The following is a 6196-nucleotide window of genomic DNA, read 5'->3' on the forward strand; positions in this document are numbered from 1 at the left end:
TCTGACTTATTGCTTTGAGTTTGGGGCTCGTCTAGAGATCTATATACATCAATTCAATACACAATATTGTCTAAAAAAAAAAAATTTCTCTTTGGCACCAAAGACTCCAAATCCCACGATGCAATGTGTTTAACTTTTCCAAAATTCAACTCACAAGACCATTTATCAACAAACCCATTATTATTGGAGTTAATAAAAAACTTTTTGTGAGCAAATTCCCCCGTTTTGCAGAAGAAATATCTAATATAAATCACTAATCCTGGCAACAACAAGCATTATAAAAAGCTAATTCTAGAAAGGGAAAAAAAAAATCTGGAGATGCCAAAAATTTCTGATATTAAAATGAGGTCACGACCCAAAAAAGGTATGGAATCACTGATGTAATGTCACATACAATGTAGCCCTACAGTAAAACTTGCCTCTAAAGTTTACCCATCCTTTTGAGGAATAATGTATAATTAAAAAAAATGTGTAAGGAATGTTATTGGTAAAGCAATGCAGCGCTAGTCATATTTGTGCTTTTTTGTTGAGATTGTCTCTCTGTCACCATGGGTAGTTTTATATGTGTAATTTATGGCAATGAGTGCTGGTCGATTTATATTCTAATTTCCAATTTTAATTTTTTATTCATGTGCCCCTTATGACATATTGCGTACCCCTGGGGGTACCCGTACACCACTATGGGAACCTAGGCTTTAGACAAAGCAACGAATAAAGTAAATAAATGTAATAAACAGATTTCATTAAATGATGAAGAAGCAGGAACATTTCCAAAATGACAGTAGGACATCATTAACAAAAATGATTAGTAGGCCTTATTCCACACGTCAAAATCAAGGTTTGACATGTGTTGAGCACTACCAGAGCATCTAATCTGGCCCGCAGGAAGATTTAGTTTGGAATAAAATCACTGCAAAAACAGGACTTTTTGTAAATTACTCTAAGAGTTGTAGATAAAATATGACAGGGGTAAGCCTTACCTCTGTTTTTTGGTGAATTTTTTATTTTTGTCTTTTTTTGTGCCTTACTGCATTCTTAGCCCATTTTAAGTATGTGCATTATATTTGCAATAGTTTTTATGGTCTAATGATGGTCCTAACTCAATTTTTTTGAAATTTTAGAAAAATATGCCTTACTAAAGCCTTACCTCCGATTTTTGGTGATTTTTTTTATTTTTGTGATTTTTTTGCCATACTAACTTATTAGCCATTTTTAAGTATGTGCATTATATTTACAGTGGTTTTTAGGGTCTAATGATGGTCCTAACGCGATTTTTTTTTAAATTTTAGAAAAATATGCTTTACTAAAGCCATACCTCCGATTTCTGGTGATTTTTTTGCCATACTAAAGTATGTGCATTATATTTTCAGTAGTTTGCAGTAGTTTTAGGGTCTAATGATGATCCTAGCTCAATTTTTTTGAAATTTTAGAAAAATATGCCTTACTAAAGCCTTACCTCCGATTTTTGGTGATTTTTCGATTTTTGTCTTTTTTTGTGCCTCACTAACTCATTAGCTCTATTAAGTATGTGCATTATATTTGCAGTAGTTTTTAGGGTCTAATGATGGTGTTAACTCAATTTTTTTTAAATTTTAGAAAAATATGCCTTCCTAAAGCCTTACCTCCGATTTTTGGTGATTTTTTTATTTTTGTGATTTTTTTGCCGTACGAACTTATTAGCCAATTTTAAGTATGTACATTATGTTTGCAGTAGTTTTTAGGGTCTAATGATGGTCTTAACCCATTTTTTTTTTTTTTTTAATTTTAGAAAAATATGCTTTACTAAAGCCTTACCTCCGATTTCTGGTGATTTTTTTTGTTTTTGTCTTTTTTTTGTGCCTTACTAACTTATTAACCCATTTTATACATGTGCTTAAAATGGGCACATACTCAACATCGCAAAAACAAAATTTATGATTTTTGGAGCCAAAAATTAGGTATTTGAAGAAGAAATAAAACTTAAAATAAATGGAGATAAAATTGAGCGTGTCTTTGATACCAAGTTCTTGGGAGTCATAAATGATTATAAATGATCTTTATACACATAAATTATATAAAGACAAAAATCTCAAAAACACTTGGTGTGTTATACAAATCAAAAGATTTACTTAATTACAATTCCTTGCTTACAATTTATTATATTTTGATACTGCATTATATGACGTAACATGTCATATAATGCAGGCTGGGGAACCACTTTTCAAGCCATTATCAATGATATTGTTTCATTGCAAAACATAAAAAAGGCCATGTGATTGCTAAACAAAATATTATGACCACACACATCCATTATTTGTTAAATCAAAACTTAGGAAATTCAAAGATATTGTTTATTATGAAATAACACAGATAATGTTCAAAGCAAAAATAAATACTCTTCCAGAAGGTGTTCAAAAATACTTCACACTACAGACCAACAAATACAGGCTAAAACATCAATTTACATTTATTTTACCAAAAGCAAGATTAATAATTAAACGAAGTCTGTTCTTTGGGTTCATTTGTGGAATTCTGTTGATAAAGAAATAAAAATGAGTGATACATTATTTAATTTCAAAAAGAAAATGTCACAATTTATTTTAGAGAGTTATGTGAAGCAGTAGATTTATGTTTGTGTGTTTTTTGGCATTTGTTAAATGTTGTATATAAAAGATGTGTATATTTTATATATTTTGCATTATTTGAAAAAAGGCAACTCAAATGTAATTGTTAAATGCTTGCATTTTTTTTTTTTTTTGTATGCTTTGTATGTAACTTACTTGAATGTTATTTATGTTGGACATGTTAGCATTTTGCTTATAAAACAACATATCTATTGTTATATATATTTTTAAATTGTGATTTATGTTTGAATATTTTGTTAGACTGAAACAAACTGAAAACATTTTGTGTGATTTCCTGTAACTTTCTGACACTCAAAGCAACTCCGACTATAAGTATAAGATTTACTGTGACAACTATTAATGCTGCTGTGTATATATAACCATTCATTTGTACCAGGCTCGCATCAAATATTCATTGCAGTAATTGCCGACTTCTTCCCGGCTGAATGTGGCTCATGTTCTCATGCCTTCATCATTTGGCTGATATTTCCTTTTCCTTGTGCGTTTTTGCTGAAAATAATCAATAAACAATAAACCACTTTTCACAGACTACCATGAGGTAGGGACAAGCTTTGACCTGATCACATACAGTACAGTAGGTTTGGTGCAGTTTCTGTGCATGGGTGTTATTTGTCACTGGCATCATCCGTCACGCATGCATAACTTCCTGTATCTATCGGAGGTTCTTATTGGTTATCTGTCAGACTAAAGTTCTCTATGAAGCCGTGTGGGGGATAAACACCATCAATACTGCGAGATCTAACAGCCGCGTGCCACAAAACATATTCCGTTAGCTCCATTGTGGCTTTCATTTCTCTTTTCCCTCATGCATATAGTAGCTTCAATCACTCCTTTGGTTGGACATGGCTTCTGTAGCTATGGAAGAGTCATCAACCAGTTTGAATGGAAATATATGGCTTTGAGCTTATCTTTGGCCCATAAATGACATGACATGTCTGTAGTTATGTGAACTCAACACATAGTATTAGCAGTTAGCATGTCAGTATAACCAGTGCCACCAAAGCTGGGCTAACAGGTCGTGATTGGTTGGAAAATAAGGTGATTATGATGATAAAATTATTCTTTCTTGGGTTGAGGCTGATGTTTCCACCAGTGTTAAACTCAAGGCCCGGGGGCCAAATCCGGCCTTTTATGGCATCCAACTTGGCCCGCAGGAGGAAGTAAAGAAAAAAAAAAAAATCAGGGATTTTTCCCACGCTTAAATCACATGATGGCAGTTTTTTTTCTCTTGTCTGCACATGCTGTCAAAGGTCAACACTACAAGAAGTGAAAAAAAAAAAAAAAAAAAAAAAAAAAAAAACATGATGGCAGTTATTTATTTTTTTATTTCAAATTGTTAAAAATATAAAAATATAGCCTGGAAATCCAGATGGAAATCTATCTGTGTTACAGCTAGATCTCTTGTCGCTGGTACAGTGGCTGATTCTGGAATTATTCCAGGCTATTAAAAATACTTACTTTTTTCCAAAATCCTGCAGTTTTCTTTAAATAATTTCATGAAAATTCCACAAATTACATAAAAATCGGCCACAAAATTCAATAAATTTAGTTAAGACACGCCCAGTCACAGCAGCCCCGCCCTCACAGCACTGCACAGTTCTGCATGGAGCTGTCAATCAATGCTCACTGAGGACTGTGACAGGAGGAAACGACTACTTCTTTCTTGGTTATTGACGTGTTGCATCTAACTTGAATAGGTGCATATTTGTACATATATGTACATGTTTTATTTTATTACTTACTTATAATAGCAAAATTAAATTGCAATAGCTGGCGTTCAACCCATAGAGGGCAGTCACTCTGACATTTTACAACTAAAAACGCTAAATTTAAATATGTAGACTAAAATGCAAAGTGTGGGAGTAGGCTCAATAAACTACATTACTACATACCTAATCATATATGTATTCAGCAGAAAAGAAAAGTGCTTTTAGGCTGTACTTACAGTTATAGTTCTGGGACTTTAGAGCCTCTCGTCTTATTCTATGACTTTAAATCTTGACTTATTTCCTTAGTGACTCACAGATGTTGAAAGTTCAAAACAGAAGTTGCAGAAGTTGATGCTGCGGAAATCCTCAAAGTTGATCCCATCCCACAGTGTCCAGCTCATTCCGGCTTGAGTCATGTGTAAACCAGCTCAAGGACGTGGAGCAGACAGAGTATCGATCTGCAGGATTTCCTTCATCCACTCAAAGCTGCATCGTCATCATCTCTGGGCCGCTGTTGTGAAGTTGCACATGCAAAAATAAACAGCAACGTTTTGTAAACATTTAGCAACAAACCACGTTTAAAAATGTATGTGAATTTTTTTTATGTTACTTTTGACCAGATTTACAGTAATTTGTGATATTTACTTTTCTCATAGAAATATAATGTCAATGATAAATCTAAATCTAAATGTTGACTTTAAATGTTAAATGTAAATCTTAAAATCTAAATCTAAATGTAAAATCTAAATGTAAAATCTAAATGTCACGGGTGAAAGTAAATATTTTGCTAATGTGCAAATTCACCCGAAGTACAAAAATCAAAGCTCACCTGTGACTTTTAGGGCCTATACTACGAAGCTAGATGACCTCTTATTGCACGAACTTCCGATATTTAATCAGTGTGTGCTGTTCTACAAAGCTGGCTAACATCTTACGGAGCTAAACCACCATGGAAACTTAGGCTGGACACCTAACCTGTTTATGACCAGGATTTGTTCTGGCTATGGACCTTAGAAAACGACCTAACCAATAAAAGGTCAGGTCAGGTGTTCATTGTGTCAACACGTCTCTGTGGCCATACTGCAAGGGAAGGGGCGGAGTACATCACCAAAATTGAATCACCTGTTCCTTGTTCCATTATCAATATTTCCTGAAAATTTCATCAAAATCCGTTCATAACTTTTCAAGTTACCAGTGTTTAACAAGAGTTCCACAGTGTGGATGGGGAAAGGTATGGGATGTACATATCTATATATTTTTTTTTCTGGTAGCCAGAACAACACCAAAATTGAATCACCTGTTCCTTGTCCTATAGTAATAGTAATCGTGTACAGACAGACAGCGTTGCACTGCATTAGCTTATAGCATTAACATTAGCATTAGCAATAACATAGGACAATCTCAGTACAAATGTAAACTCAGTCCATGGCACCATATTGAGTTTGTAACCGTACTAAGTTTGTAAGACTTTTTTTTTTTTTTTAAGCCCACAGTGTAGGCCCTTAGATTTAACATTTAAGATTTATATTTAACATTTAGGTATGATATTTAGATTTATATGCAACATTTAAGATTTAAATATAACTTTTAAGGTTTACATTTAACATTTAGATTTTTAGTGTAACATTTAAGATGTACATGTAACAATTAAGATTTACATTTAACATTTAGAAATTACATTTAGATTTAAATGTTACATTTAGATTTAGAATTAACATTGACATTATATTTTTTATGAGGAAAGTACATATCACAAATTGCTATAAATGTGGTCAAAAGTAACATTAAAAAAATTCACAAACGGTGATGGTTGGTGGGTTTTTTTTTCTCACCACCATCACCATCATCATCATCATCATCATC

Source organism: Gouania willdenowi, chromosome 1, assembly GCF_900634775.1.
Source record: "Gouania willdenowi chromosome 1, fGouWil2.1, whole genome shotgun sequence".
In the NCBI taxonomy this organism is placed as follows: Eukaryota; Metazoa; Chordata; class Actinopteri; order Blenniiformes; family Gobiesocidae; genus Gouania; species Gouania willdenowi.